Source organism: Anomaloglossus baeobatrachus, chromosome 1 (assembly GCF_048569485.1).
Source record: "Anomaloglossus baeobatrachus isolate aAnoBae1 chromosome 1, aAnoBae1.hap1, whole genome shotgun sequence".
NCBI lineage: Eukaryota > Metazoa > Chordata > Amphibia > Anura > Aromobatidae > Anomaloglossus > Anomaloglossus baeobatrachus.
In genome coordinates this window covers 589,668,520-589,683,317 of record NC_134353.1, presented here as the reverse complement: position 1 = coordinate 589,683,317, position 14,798 = coordinate 589,668,520, and the positions used below count along the sequence as shown (strand labels likewise).

Below are 14,798 nucleotides of genomic sequence, written 5' to 3'. Positions count from 1 at the left end.
CACTGTTATTGCACACAGATTTACCTGGCTCCAGGTTCAGTGGAGACAGACACTAATCAAACTGGGCCTGGATTGTGGTCCACTACTTTGCAGCTGTGTTTGCATTCTTCAATGCATATTAATTTAAGCACTGCCTGATTGCGTTGACTTACACACAGCATGTGAACTGGCATTTAAATTTTAAAATCAAGAGCTGTATGAGTGACAGGCTTATGCCTCTTGCTCCCAGAACCCAGGCACTACAAACAAGACATAACTTGGAGACCAAGGTTGGAGTCTTGATATTTAAAAACCATTCAGGTAGAGAGCAGGACACTGGCATCAATTAGTACTCTCACCCTTCTCACCATTTCCCCATAGTGTGTTTGCACAGCAGGGAAGTACATACAGGATGTGGCGTAGCATTTTCATTTAAAAATCAAGAGATGCATGAGTGACAGGCGTAGATCTCTTGCTCCCAGAACTCTGGCAATACAGACAAAAGACAATTTGGAGACCCATCTTTGAGTCTTGAGATTACAAACCTTTCAGGCGGACAGCAGGACAATGGCATCAATCCCCCCCCCCCATTTCCCCATTATGTGTTTGCACAGCAGGGAAGTATGGTCCATGCAACACACATTATGTGGGCTGGCATTTTAATTTTAAAAATAAAGAGATACATGAGTGACAGGCGTAGACTTCTTGCTCCCAGAACCCTGGCACAAGACTCAACTTGGGGACTCATCTTGGAGTCTTGAGACTAAAAACCTTTCAAACAGCAGTACTGTGGCATAAATTGCCCCTCTCCCCCCATTTCCCCATAGTGTGTTTCCACAGCATGGAAGTACACACAGGATGTAGGCTGGCATTTTAATTTTAAAAATCAAGAGATGAATGAGTGACAGGCATAGGCCTCTTCCGAGAACCCTGGCACTACAGACAAGATACAACTTGGAAACCCATTTTGGAGTCTTGAAATTTAAGAACATTGCAGGCAGACATCAGGACAGCAGGAAAGTGGCATCGATTCCCCTACCCACATTTCCCCACAGTCTGTCTGCACAGCAGGGAATTATGGTTCATGCAACACTCAGGATATGAGCTTACATTTAAATTTTTAAAATTAAGAAATGAATGAGTGACAGGCATAGGACACTTGCTCCCAAAGCCATGGCAATACAGACAAAAAACAATTTGGAGACCCATCTTGGAGTCTTGAGATTAAAAAAATTTCAGGCAGACAGCAGGACAGTGGAATCAATTGCCCTTCCCCCATTTTCACATAGTGTGCTTACACAGCAGGTAAGTATGATCCATGCAACACACAGGATGTGTGTTGGTATTTTCATTTTAAAAATGAAGAGATGCATGAGAGACAGGCGTAGGCCTCTTGCTCCTAGAACCTTGGCACTACAGGCAAGATACAACTTGGAGTCTTGATATTTAAAAACATTGCAGGCAGACAGTAGGACAGCAGCACAGTTGCATCAATTCCCCCCACTTCCCCATAATCTGTTTGCACACCAGGGAAGTAATGTCCATACAACTCACAGGATGTGGGCTGGCATTATAATTTTAAAAATCAAAAGATGCATGACTGACAAGCGAAGTCCTTTTTCTGACAGAACCCTGGAAATACAGGCAAAACACAATTTGGAAACCCATCTTTGAGTCTAGAGGTTGAAAACGTTTTAGACAGACAGCAGAACTGTGTCATTAATCACCCCTCTACTTCCCCCTAGTATGTGTTCACAGCAAGGAAATATGGTCCATGCAACACAGGATGTGGCCTCCATGTCTCACATGGGTAAAAAATAACAGGCATGGTCACTTCCACCACAGCTGATGGACTCTCACTCACCCGACTGTAGTGGGTAAACAGGTGTAGGTTTTGCAGTTGGAGATCTGTGTAAGAATATTTTCGACAGTGATGTAGGAGGCAGAAGAAGCAGCAGACACATGTTGATTTGGTGGCTGGTGGTTTGTTAGACCAGGTAGTCCACATTTTAGCATAGTAAGATTTCGACAGTAATGCATTTTGCTTGCGCATGTGCCGGTTCATTCATGTAGTAGTCAAATTATTTGAAGTTTTGCCTCTACTGAGTTGTTGTTTACAATGTTGGTATATAACAAAAGTTGGATCATCCTTTGAGGTCTGAAAAAAGGCCCAGGCTAGGCAACCCTTCCTGCAAACTGCAGACCCGTGATCTCTGCTAGCCACAGCCAGAGTTGTGGCCGAGGATACAGTGCTGCTCATGGTTGCATAACTACGTGTTTGTATGGGAATTGCCAACATAATCTCCTGAGCTTCTTCCTCCCCCACTTCCTCCTAATCTGCTGAGCTACACACCTGCATGCATCTGGGTTCACACCAAGTGGGATCTCCAACACCAGGCTCTAAGTTGTTCCACTCCTTTTCTGACCTGACATCATAGTTTGCTGCATCTCAGGTATCTGATTCTCATCATCATCCCTTCCACCCCCTGGGGGATAATGTCAGTTGATGAGGGTTGGTATCCTGCTCAGACCCTTCTTTGTCCGGGCCAGGATCCAACTGACAAAGATTTTGGGCATCGGTGCAGATGCTTTCCTCCTCTTGAGTCTGGGAATCTTTGGACCAGACCTCTGATGTCCAAGAGATAGAATGTGTAAACAGCTCTGCAGACTCAGAATGTGTAAACAGCTCTGCAGACTCGCCCATGTGTTGTTCCCCAAAGTTGGTTTACCGGCTGGAGATTTGTGACGTGGGGAGAAATAAGTATAATTGGATGACACTATGAGGAATGAACTATTTATGGTGTTGAGGTGCAGTAAGAGCAGGCGAGGCCACTTGATGCAGCGCTTGCCAACCACTCTAGCACCTGCTGTTTATAAGTGGAGCAGGCTGTCCAGTAATGGAAATTGTTCTCATTTTTCTTGGGATAGAATGATATGGTGTTTGCTCAGTAAAGCTTTAACTAACAGAACTTTCCACACGTACACCTAAAACGCCCCTCCTATTCACTCTTCCACCACAACCTCGTCATGATTTACCACTCATGGTTGATGTACCCTTTGTGTTTCGCAACTCCAGACACAAAATTATTTATTTAACTTATTTGGTTGCTCACTCTCCCCAGTCTCACAAGCTCGTTGCCTTGGAGTAACCCTCGACTCTGCTCTATCCTTCAAGCCACACATCCAAGCCCTCTTCAACTCATGCCGATTACAACTCAAAAATATCTCCCGGATCCGTGCTTTCCTTAACCAAAAATCAGCAAAAACATTAGTGCATGCCCTCATCATCTCCCGCCTCGACTACTGCAACCTCCTGCTCTCTGGCCTCCCTTCCAACACTCTTACACCCCTCCAATCTATCCTAAACTCTGCGGCCCGTCTAATCCACCTCTCCTCTCGCTACTCCCCAGCCTCGCCACTCTGCCAATCCCTTCACTGGCTTCCCATCACCCAACGACTCCGGTTCAAAACATTAACAATGACATACAAAGCCATGCACAACCTGTCTCCCCCCTACATCTGTGACCTAGTCTCCCGGTACCTACCTGCACGCAACCTCAGATCCTCACAAGATCTCCTTCTCTGCTCCTCTCTTATCTCCTCTTCCCACAATCGCGTACAAGATTTCTCCCGTGCATCCCCTATACTCTGGAATGCTCTACCTCAGCACATCAGACTCTCACCTACCGTGGAAAGCTTCAAGAGGAACCTCAAGACCCACCTCTTCCACCAAGCCTACAACCTACAATAGCCCTCAGTCCAGTAGACCACTGCGCAACCAGCTCTGTCCTCACCTATTGTACCATCACCCATTCCCTGTAGACTGTGAGCCCTCGCGGGCAGGGTCCTCTCTCCTCCTATACCAGTCTGTTTTGTACTATTAATGATTGTTGTACGTATACCCTCTTTCACTTGTAAAGCGCCATGGAATAAATGGCACTATAATAATAAATAATAATAATAAATAATAATAAGATTTCCTCCCTGAATTGACAATATTGTGAAGGCACTAAAAAGTACCAATAATTCGAAATTTGGTTCACTGCGTACTTTTGAGTAAACACTGAAAAGTGCCAAGACCTTTTTAGCTAGGTCACTAGTAAATTTACAGCAGGCAGTAGTAACTAACAATACCTAGAAATGTGGTTGACTGCATAATTTTGAGTAGGCGATGATAAATGCCAAGACTTTTTTAGCTAGATAACTAGAAAATTTACAGCAGGCAGTACTAACTGACAATACCTAGAAATGTGTTTCACTGCCAGATTCGGCACATACCTAGAAATGTTAAGAATGCAATACATGTGGGGGGCACAAAATCTCTACCTGGGATCTTCCCCGATACAATGTCAAATGGACATGCCCAATATAACAAAGAGGAAAGAATGTGCCACAGAGAGGGGGATCACCATAGAAAATGCAAATATTTTATTGAATTTTTTTTTTAAACACAAACAAATGTAGGCACATCAACATGTTATAAACAATTAAAAAGCACAAAGGCTAGTAGATACATGGTTCAAAGCCAATCATATGAAGGCACTGATATAAGAGCCCCTAAGACAGCAATATACACGATAATACACAGTGATATACTGAAGCTGAAAATAAACAAGGGAAACCAAAAGGTCTCCAAGGGTTGCTGTGGAAATACATTATAAAAATACACAGTCTTAGATAACAATCCTATCCAGCAACCAAACATACATGATGTAACTCAAATAAATATTCTTGCTGTTGAATAGGGTGAAAAGACCCCTTTAGAAAAATATAAGGTTAAATATAAAGCAGCAACAATCAGTATACAATCCTGAAAGAGTCAACTGAGAGCAAGCTGTAAGGGGGGGAGGGTGAGAACCAGCCCCATGCGTATCGTCACCTGGAGAGTGACTTTTTCAAGGGCAAGAAGAGAGTGAGACCCACATTCTATTGTGTGATGTATAAATACTAGTCACAATCAAATCCCAAACACTCACCACCTGTGTGCAGTACCGGGCGACATATTCAAAATACACACTATCTGCCTTGCAGCACATTACTAGATACGCTCAAGCATGTGCAGTAGCATTACTTTTACAGCGCATGCGCAGTAATATCACAGAGGCACTGATCACAATCAAAAACAACAACAAAAAGACACAGACACTCACCATCTACATGCAGTATTGGGCGGCGTCTTAATGAGTGAGGAAAAAAAATATATACCCTCACTCACATTGTGTGTTTTTCTGATATTAGCATGTATTTGAACGCCAGGGTATTGGAATGGCATAATCAAACAGGGGATATTTTTGGGTCTGATATTCCGGTCGCCACTGACCCAGATACTGTTGTTGGAGATCTTGATATTAATAAATTGTCTACAGAATTCATCGGCCTACATAGGAAGTTGCCAAAAACTTACTGAAACATTAGATTTCTCAATGAGTACAAGAAATTTCAGATTATACCCAAGGGATTGAGAGTCGAAATCTTTCCAGCCTGGGAGGCAGACTCTAGCTTCAAAGGAAAATGGGAGGAAGGTTTGGCCAAATGTTCCTTTATTGTTATTGATCTACTTTTGGAACACAATCAAAATTTACTATCTACTCTCAAAGATGATATTACATCTGTGGAATCCAAATTAGTTAAGTTTGATCAGCAAAATATTGTGCAGCCCTTCCAAAAGAAATTAAAAAATGTTATTGATGTATTTGAAAACAAGGTCATTAGGGGCAAAAAGAATAAATTACAATGGGATAAAAGCGATTTTAATACTGATAGAATTTACAAGTGGTCCCACCATGGTAATAGGAGACTACAGAGTCATGGGGCTTCTTAAGCCCCTTATGCCCCCTACCATCATCATTAAGCGATTTTCTTATCAACTGAATCGAGTGACCCAGAAGGCGTACCAGAAGAGGAAAACATAGGTGCAACAAAACAAAGGAGGAGGGGGAGACACAACAATTGGTCCCCAGCATACCGACGGACCACATGGCAAACGAGGAGACATTATATAGCGATACAACAAAAGGTAATTTACAAATTATCAACTTCTCCTCATGTTTTGTCTGCTGTGGAAATTGAACTTCTTTTCAAGGGACTCTTGTTTTCCCCTACAAATAAATTAGACAAGTTCACACTTGTTAAAGATCTGTTTTTAGTTTGGCAGCTTTTGTATAGTCAACCATCTATGGATAATCAATAGATGGCACGTGGTTACATTATGGGGACAATTTAACAGCTTGTTAATACAGGATTCTCAATAATTTGAAGAATAATGATCTGTTCAAAGAAGCTGACAAAGAGGGCAATCTTGTCCTCTGGCCCATCGATATGTACCTTAAAGAAGCTAAACGCCAATTGAACAATCATTTATGTTATCAGGTATTGCCTTCCAACCCAGTGATCTCCTTCAAGAATGAGCTGGATAGATTATTGGAAACCGCTTTTGGGTACAACATCATCTCCAAACAAGGAAGAAGCTTCATGACAACTAAGTCTCCCATCACCCCGACACTGTATTTTCTTTCCAAAGTACATAAGGATCTTGCTGAACCACCAGGTAGGCCCATTGTGTCGGGGATTGGGGGCCTTTTTGAACGGCCCTGTATTTACTTGGATTATTTTCTCCAACCCCTGGCACTGTCTCTTGATTCTTGTGTTAGGGACTCCACATATCTAATCCAATCTTTGGAATCTTTATCACCTCCTAAAGATACCCTGTTGGTGACGATGGATGTGGAGTCCTTATACACAAGCATAAAACACGATATGGGGCTCAGGGCAGTGACTTTCTTTCTTGACCAACACTCCTCAGGGGACTGTTTACACGATTCCTTCTTGCTGGACCTTCTTAAGTTGGTTCTTGAGAAGAGTTATTTAATATTTGACTACACCTATTACTGGCAGGCATATGGCACTGCGATGGGTGCCAGATGTGCGCCCGCTCATGCAAATATTTTTTTGGGATGGTGGGAAGTAACTTGGGTTTATACTCTTGAGCCTTTCAAAAACCATGTACTGAAGTGGTTCCGCTACATCGACGACATCCTGTTCTGGACAGGTACTGTCAACGAGTTTTAGAGGTTCATTGCTTCTTTAAACAACAACTGTTAGAATATCAAACTCACTTCCTGTATTTCAGAGCGGACTGTGGAATTTTTGGACTTAACTATCAATTTGGCTAATACATTGATAAGTACCACGCTGCATCAAAAATCAACCGCAACTAACAGTGTCCTGCATTTCCAATGTTTCCACCCTGCACATGTCCGCAAAGGAATTCCAAAGGGCCAATTTTACAGAATTAGAAGAAACTGCAAAGAAATGCCAGACTTCAAGAAACATTCTCAAGATCTCACTCGACGGCTTAAAGCTAGGGGTTATGCACAAAAAAAACATCTCCGATGCTTTTAATCAGGCTAAGTCAGCTAAGAGGGAAGATTTATTGTTAACCAAACAATCAGAAAAATAGAAAATGGTCAAACTGATTAAAACATACAATGTCCAATAAAATGACATTCACAAAATGCTTAAACATAACTGGAGCATTCTTATGAGCGATCACCAGTTGAAGCCTTTCATTTCTGCACAACCTAGAATTATACCTAGGAGGGCGAAGAATTTCAGGAACATTTTGATGCCAGCCACTTCAAATGACTAACCAGGAGGATTGGCACTGGATCTACTATTACAGGTACTTATCCATATGGCTCCTGTTCTGTTTTGCCCTTTTATGACTTCATCAGACAATATCTCTCTATCTGTCTTTCCGCAAGTTTTGAAAAGCCCGCATTTTTTTAATTGTCGTTCCAAAAACCTAGTCTACACTCTTGTGTGTGGATGCCCAAAGATTTATATTGGGCAGACCACACAAGAGCTATGTAGAAGCCTCCAACAACATATTTCCACAGCCATGGCAGGTAGGGAAAAAGGGAAATGTCTCAGTTCTGTTGCTTCTTATTTCCTAGGTACTCATCGGAGGCTGCCCTTCAAGCATTAGGATTATTGTTGTTGATTCCGTTACCTCCAGTATCAGAGGTGGGACATTACCAAGCCCCTCCTTTGTAAGGAGTCTAGATGGATTTATCAGTTATGCACTGTAGCGCCTGGAGGCATTAATGAGGAATTACTTTTTATTGGCTTCTACAAAAACCTGTGAATTCACTATTTTATTTTTTTTTCCCCCAAGAGACTCCATCTTCTGATCAAGTCTTACAACTGTTGATAAATGAAGAAATTTGTCTTCCTGAAGTTCCTGGAGTTAAGAATTCAAGAATTATTATCATATGGAACTTTTATTGGCTTGCTAATGTTGCGGGTGGGGGCCGCTGTTGCTGCAGATATTGGTAGCACCGCCGCTGCCTGGTGATGGGGCGCCTGGGGCCGATGGAGCGGGGCAGCAAGGTGGAATCCCCTCCATGGGTAGGGGAAGTGTTGTCCCGGGGCCCAGGTACCCGGGAGTTATGGCTGCCAAGGTGGCTTGCCGGGCTGGACCGAGGATCAGTGGTGTACTCACAGTTCAAAGAATCACACACAAGTCCAGTGGTAAACCAAGTTGCCAATGACCGGTCGCCTTTGGCGGGTGTATTCGGGTCCCAAACCTGGGTGTAGCAAACAGGGGTCCCTTCCTCCTGCACTCAGTGTCTGTGTCTTCTCTGGGACAACTCAGCTTGGAACGGGGAAGTCCACTCCCGGTACCTTGTATGTTTGGGAGCTGTGACCCGCGAAATCTAACCCTTGGGATTTCTTTGGGTTCTGATGGACGCCCTATCCCCTGCGTTGGGCTTCTGTTTCGTCTTTGGGCTCCTGTGGAATAAGGCCTGAAACCTTGTCCCCGGCTGGTCAATTAACAAGGGGGCTTTCAACCGTCCTCGTCCTAGTGTCCAGGTACTCCGACTGTGCACGGCCTCTGGACCAGATTCCCACTGTCGGTACCGGTGGGCTACAACCCTGCTCTGGTTCACTTAAGGTTTCCCGCGATTGGATCTCCATCGCCTATGGTCCTGCTTGCCATCTGCCACCTAGTCCGGTAGTCCAGGGGCCCCAACCCCTGACTCCACTGTCAACTGTCAGACTAGACTCCGACTTCTCACTCCAACTGTTCTACACTCAACTCCACTACTGTTTTCCCCCCACTGACACCTCAGGACCCCTAGGTGGGTGCTCCCATCCACCTGGTCCCGCCCACTGGTGTCTCCCTATTATCATAAGGGGATGGCTAGGCTGTAATGGCTGTGTGTTGTACCTGGGTGTGGGTTTTTGTGTTGGAATCAAGGAGGGTGGACTACTTCTGTGACTACTTGGTTTTGCCAGGGTGTCACATTATTCTTTGGTGAACCCCTCGTCATTTGAAATTCCAATGATTATCTTGGACATTTTGTATACTACATTATCTCCGTGTATATATTTTTGGCATTTGTATTGATCAAATGGACTGTACAAATTATATTTCATATTTTGGTTATTTATAATTTTTTTTCTTTTTCGTATTTTTGAATAGGTCCGTTAATGCAAATTGTATTATGTTATTTCACCAGCTCTTCTATTGTTGTTGTTGCCCTGTGGTATTTTCCTCACCATTCCCCCTTGCTTACTCTGTCTCTTTTTGAGTTAGAAGGAGATGGAGACAGCGCTAGAGTGTAGCAGGTACGAGAAATGGTACGAGGAAAACAAAAGAAAAGCGAAGAAAAGGAAAATTAATGTAAATAATGTGATCGGGTAACCAGCTAACTAATAATACTATATATAGTTAGGTCCAGAAATATTTGGACAGTGACACAATTTTCGCGAGTTGGGCTCTGCATGCCACCACATTGGATTGGAATGAAACCTCTACAACAGAATTCAAGTGCAGATTGTAACGTTTAATTTGAAGGTTTGAACAAAAATATCTGATAGAAATTGTAGGAATTGTACACATTTCTTTACAAACACTCCACATTTTAGGAGGTCAAAAGTAATTGGACAAATAAACCAAACCCAAACAAAATATTTTTATTTTCAATATTTTGTTGCGAATCCTTTGGAGGCAATCACTGCCTTAAGTCTGGAACCCATGGACATCACCAAACGCTGGGTTTCCTCCTTCTTAATGCTTTGCCAGGCCTTTACAGCCGCAGCCTTCAGGTCTTGCTTGTTTGTGGGTCTTTCCGTCTTAAGTCTGGATTTGAGCAAGTGAAATGCATGCTCAATTGGGTTAAGATCTGGTGATTGACTTGGCCATTGCAGAATGTTCCACTTTTTTGCACTCATGAATTCCTGGGTAGCTTTGGCTGTATGCTTGGGGTCATTGTCCATCTGTACTATGAAGCGCCGTCCGATCAACTTTGCGGCATTTGGCTGAATCTGGGCTTAAAGTATATCCCGGTACACTTCAGAATTGATCCGGCTACTCTTGTCTGCTGTTATGTCATCAATAAACACAAGTGACCCAGTGCCATTGAAAGCCATGCATGCCCATGCCATCATGTTGCCTCCACCATGTTTTACAGAGGATGTGGTGTGCCTTGGATCATGTGCCGTTCCCTTTCTTCTCCAAACTTTTTTCTTCCCATCATTCTGGTACAGGTTGATCTTTGTCTCATCTGTCCATAGAATACTTTTCCAGAACTGAGCTGGCTTCATGAGGTGTTCTCAGCAAATTTAACTCTGGCCTGTCTATTTTTGGAATTGATGAATGGTTTGCATCTAGATGTGAACCCTTTGTATTTACTTTCATGGAGTCTTCTCTTTACTGTTGACTTAGAGACAGATATACCTACTTCACTGAGAGTGTTCTGGACTTCAGTTGATGTTGTGAACGGGTTCTTCTTCACCAAAGAAAGTATGCGGCGATCATCCACCACTGTTGTCATCTGTGGACGCCCAGGCCTTTTTGAGTTCCCAAGCTCACCAGTCAATTCCTTTTTTCTCAGAATGTACCCGACTGTTGATTTTGCTACTCCAAGCATGTCTGCTATCTCTCTGATGGATTTTTTCTTTTTTTTCAGCCTCAGGATGTTCTGCTTCACCTCAATTGAGAGTTCCTTAGACCACATGTTGTCTGGTCACAGCAACAGCTTTCAAATGCAAAACCACACACCTGTAATCAACCCCAGACCTTTTAACTACTTCATTGATTACAGGTTAACGAGGGAGACACCTTCAGAGTTAATTGCAGCCCTTAGAGTCCCTTGTCCAATTACTTTTGGTCCCTTGAAAAAGAGGAGGCTATGCATTACAGAGCTATGATTCCTAAACCCTTTCTCCGATTTGGATGTGAAAACTCTCATATTGCAGCTGGGAGTGTGCACTTTCAGCCCATATTATATATATAATTGTATTTCTGAACATGTTTTTGTAAACAGCTAAAATAACAAAACTTGTGTCACTGTCCAAATATTTCTGGACCTAACTGTATTGGTGGTAGTTTTTTATTTTACTTCAATTTCACATAATTACTTCTATGTGAAATGGTTTGAAAAAAATATATCATTCATTTTTGCATTTTGCATTCTCCAATGTCCCCTGTGAGTCTCTCTGCCTGCATCTTCATGGGATGCTTTAGTTTTCTAAAACAAAATGGTTTCTAACACACTAAGGGCGGCTTTGCACGTTGCAACATCGCACGTGTGATGTCAGTGGGGTCAAATCGAAAGTGACGCACATCCGGCGTCACTTTCGATATCGTTGTGTGTAAATCCTAGATGATACGATTAACGAGCGCAAAAGCGTCGTTATCGTATCATCGGTGCAGGCTCCGACTTTTTCATAATTACACTGCCGCAACAGGTACGGTGCTGTTCCTCGTTCCTGCGGCAGCACACATCGCTGTGTGTGAAGCCGCAGGAGCGAGGAACATCTCCTTACCTGCCGCCGCCGGCTATGCGGATGGAAGAAGGTGGGCGGGATGTTTACATCCTGCTCATCTCCGCCCCTCCGCCGCTATTGGCCGCCTGCCGTGTGACGTCGCTATGACGCCGCATGACCCGCCCCCTTAGGAAGGAGGCGGGTCGCCGGCCAGAGCGACGGTTGCAGGGCAGGTGAGTGCGTGTGAAGCTGGCGTAGCGATAATTTTCGCTACGCCAGTTATCACAAGATATCGTACCTGCGACGGGGGCGGGGACTATCGCGTGCAACATCGCAGCATCGGCTTGCGATGTCGCAACGTGCAAAGCCCGCCTAAGAGAAGGCATATTTGTATTGAATTGCTTTGGTTCACTAGTTAACATCAATATATATTCCTTTTTTAGCATTATGCCTTTCATAATTTATGCATAATTTATGCACGTTTGCGCTTATCCTTGCCTTGCTTAATTGTTTATATCGGCTTGGAACAAGCCAAATATTCTCTGTGATGACTCACACATCTGCCTTCTATTATGAGCAGGTGTATAGGTTCTCTGTGTAGTTTTCACTCCGTGACTCTATGCGCATGTGCTGTACAAATTGCTGTCACCGCGCATGCTTGAGCGTCTCTGGCAATGTGCTGCAAGGCAGATGGTGGGTTGTTGTTTTTTCTCACTCATTAAGATGCCACCCGATACTTCATGCAGATGGTGAGTGTCTGTGTCTTTTTGTTGTTGTTTTTTGATTGTGATCAGTGCCTCCGTGTTATTACTGCGCATGCTCTGTAAAAGTGTTGCTAATGCGCATGCTTGAGCGTATCTATTACTGTGCTGCAAGGCAGATAGTGTGTATTTTGAATATGTCGCCCGGTACTGCACTCAAGTGGTGAGTGTGGGATTTGATTGTGACTAGTATTTATGTGTCGCCCTGGGCAAGCCAGGGGACACAGATAACAACACCACTACACCCCACACTCCAGGTAGGCACACCTGCTAACCAGAAATCCTTGTTGCCTCCCTCCAAGAGTCTGTTGATGCACACCAGGGGGTGGGCCAGGCGGTTGGCTCCGCCCACCAAGGAGCTCACAACTCTGGAGGCAGGAAGTTACCAGGCAGTTAGCCCGGGGAGGGCAAGAGAGCAGATTAGCTCAGGAGGAGCTTGAGTAAAGAAGTAGAGTAGCCCAGGCAGGGGCTAGAGGAAACAACCAGAAGTGAAAGTGAAGGAAAGGAAAGTGGAAAAGGAGGAAAGCAAGAAGTGGTGACAGAGCAGAGAGAAGGAGAAGCCTGAGAGCCCAGCTGTGTGTAGGGCTAGAACAGCAAGGTCAGCGACGGCGGTGACTGTCCGGAGTGGGACAGTTCGGAAGTTCCTGGAAGGACCCCGTTGGCTGTGTGCCCGGTGGTCTGGAGCAGTGTTCCGAAGGACAGTCAGCACCAGGGCAGGGGCCTCTCGGACCCCGGCAAGGCTAGGAGTCGCCCAATTTGCCGAATCCGTCAGTGACGGGGACGCAGATCCCCCAACAACAAAGTCCCGATTGACGGCAACAGCCCGACCATTAACGGGGAGACACCGCCACCGCCAAGGCACCAGTTTCCCCAGGGCCAGCGCCTGCGGGCAAAGTGTAGAGCTCCTCCGGCCCAGATTGCAGTCGGGGAGCGGGTAACCGGAGGGAATCCACCGCTACCATCAGTCAAACAGGTGCAAGGAAGAGAGACGTCACCGTCACCTACCGGGAGTGCAGGTGCAACCGTCTGTGGGACCGTCCTACCAGCCGTTGGTTTACCGTACAGACTGTGTCCGTGTCTCAGGCTGAGTGAGTACCACAGTGCCGCAAGGCACAGCGCTGCCCCCGCGTCCCTGCGCCCTCCAGGCCCTACACTTCACATCTCTTCACCGGGCCCCGGGATCACCAACCCCTACCCACGGAGGGGCAACACAACACCTGGCTGCTCCCATCACCATCCCCGGGACCCTCACACTGAGCAGCGGTGGTGCCATCACCACAACCGTGGGTGGCGTCACGAACTATAATCCCAACAAACACCCCCTTTTCACTCACGGGCGAGGAGTGTCGCTCGAGACACCCCGGGATCCGGCCCGCAGCTCGAGCCACCAGGAGCAACTGCCGGACCCGAGCAGAAGGGGTGAGCGCGGTGTGCTGACACCCTCCTCCCCGCCCGCGACATTTATACATCACACAATAGAATGTGGGCCTCACTCTCTTCTTGCCCTTGAAAAAGTCACCCTCCAGGTGACCATACGTGTGGGATTGGTTCTCACCCTTCCCCCTTACAGCTTGCTCTCAGTTGACTCTTTCAGGCTTCTATACTGATGTTGCTGCTTTACATTCAACCTTATATTTTTCTAACGGGGTCTTTTCACCCTATTAAACAGCAGGAATATTTATTTGAGCTACATCATATATGCTTGGTTGCTGGATAGGATTGTTATCTAAGACTGTGTATTTTTATATTGTATTTCCACAGTAACCCTTGGAGACCTTTTGGTTTCCCTTGTTTATTTTCAGCTTCAGTATATCACTGTGTATTATCGTGTATACTGCTGTCTTAGGGGCTCTTATATCCGTGCCATCATATGAGGGGTTTTGAACCATGTATCTACTCTCCTTTGTGCTTTTTAATTGTTTATAACATGTTGATGTGCCTACATTTGTTTGTGTTTAAAAAAAAATTTCAATAAAATATTTGCATTTTCTATGGTGATCCCCCTCTCTGTGGCACATTTTTTCCTCTTTGTTATATTCTACGATACCTAGAAATGTGTTTCACTGACTAATTTGGAGCAGGCAGTATTATTTAGTAATACCAAGAAATGCGTTTCACTGGCTAATTTGGAGCAGGCAGTATTATGTAGCAATACCAAGAAATGTGTTTCACTGGCTAATTCGGAGCAGTCAGTAATAAATAGCAATACCCAGAAATGTGTTTCACTGGCTAATTGGGAGCAAACAGCAATACATAGCAATACCTAGCAATGTGTTTCACTGG

At 44.7% G+C, this 14,798-nt stretch overlaps 1 protein-coding gene across 3 annotated transcripts in view; it reads left to right on the top strand.

Moving 5' to 3' along the window:
* ALDH1A1 (aldehyde dehydrogenase 1 family member A1) overlaps positions 1 to 14,798 on the top strand; it is a 268,634-nt gene that overhangs the window by 145,593 nt on the left and 108,243 nt on the right. The gene's annotated exons all lie outside the window — the stretch shown is intronic.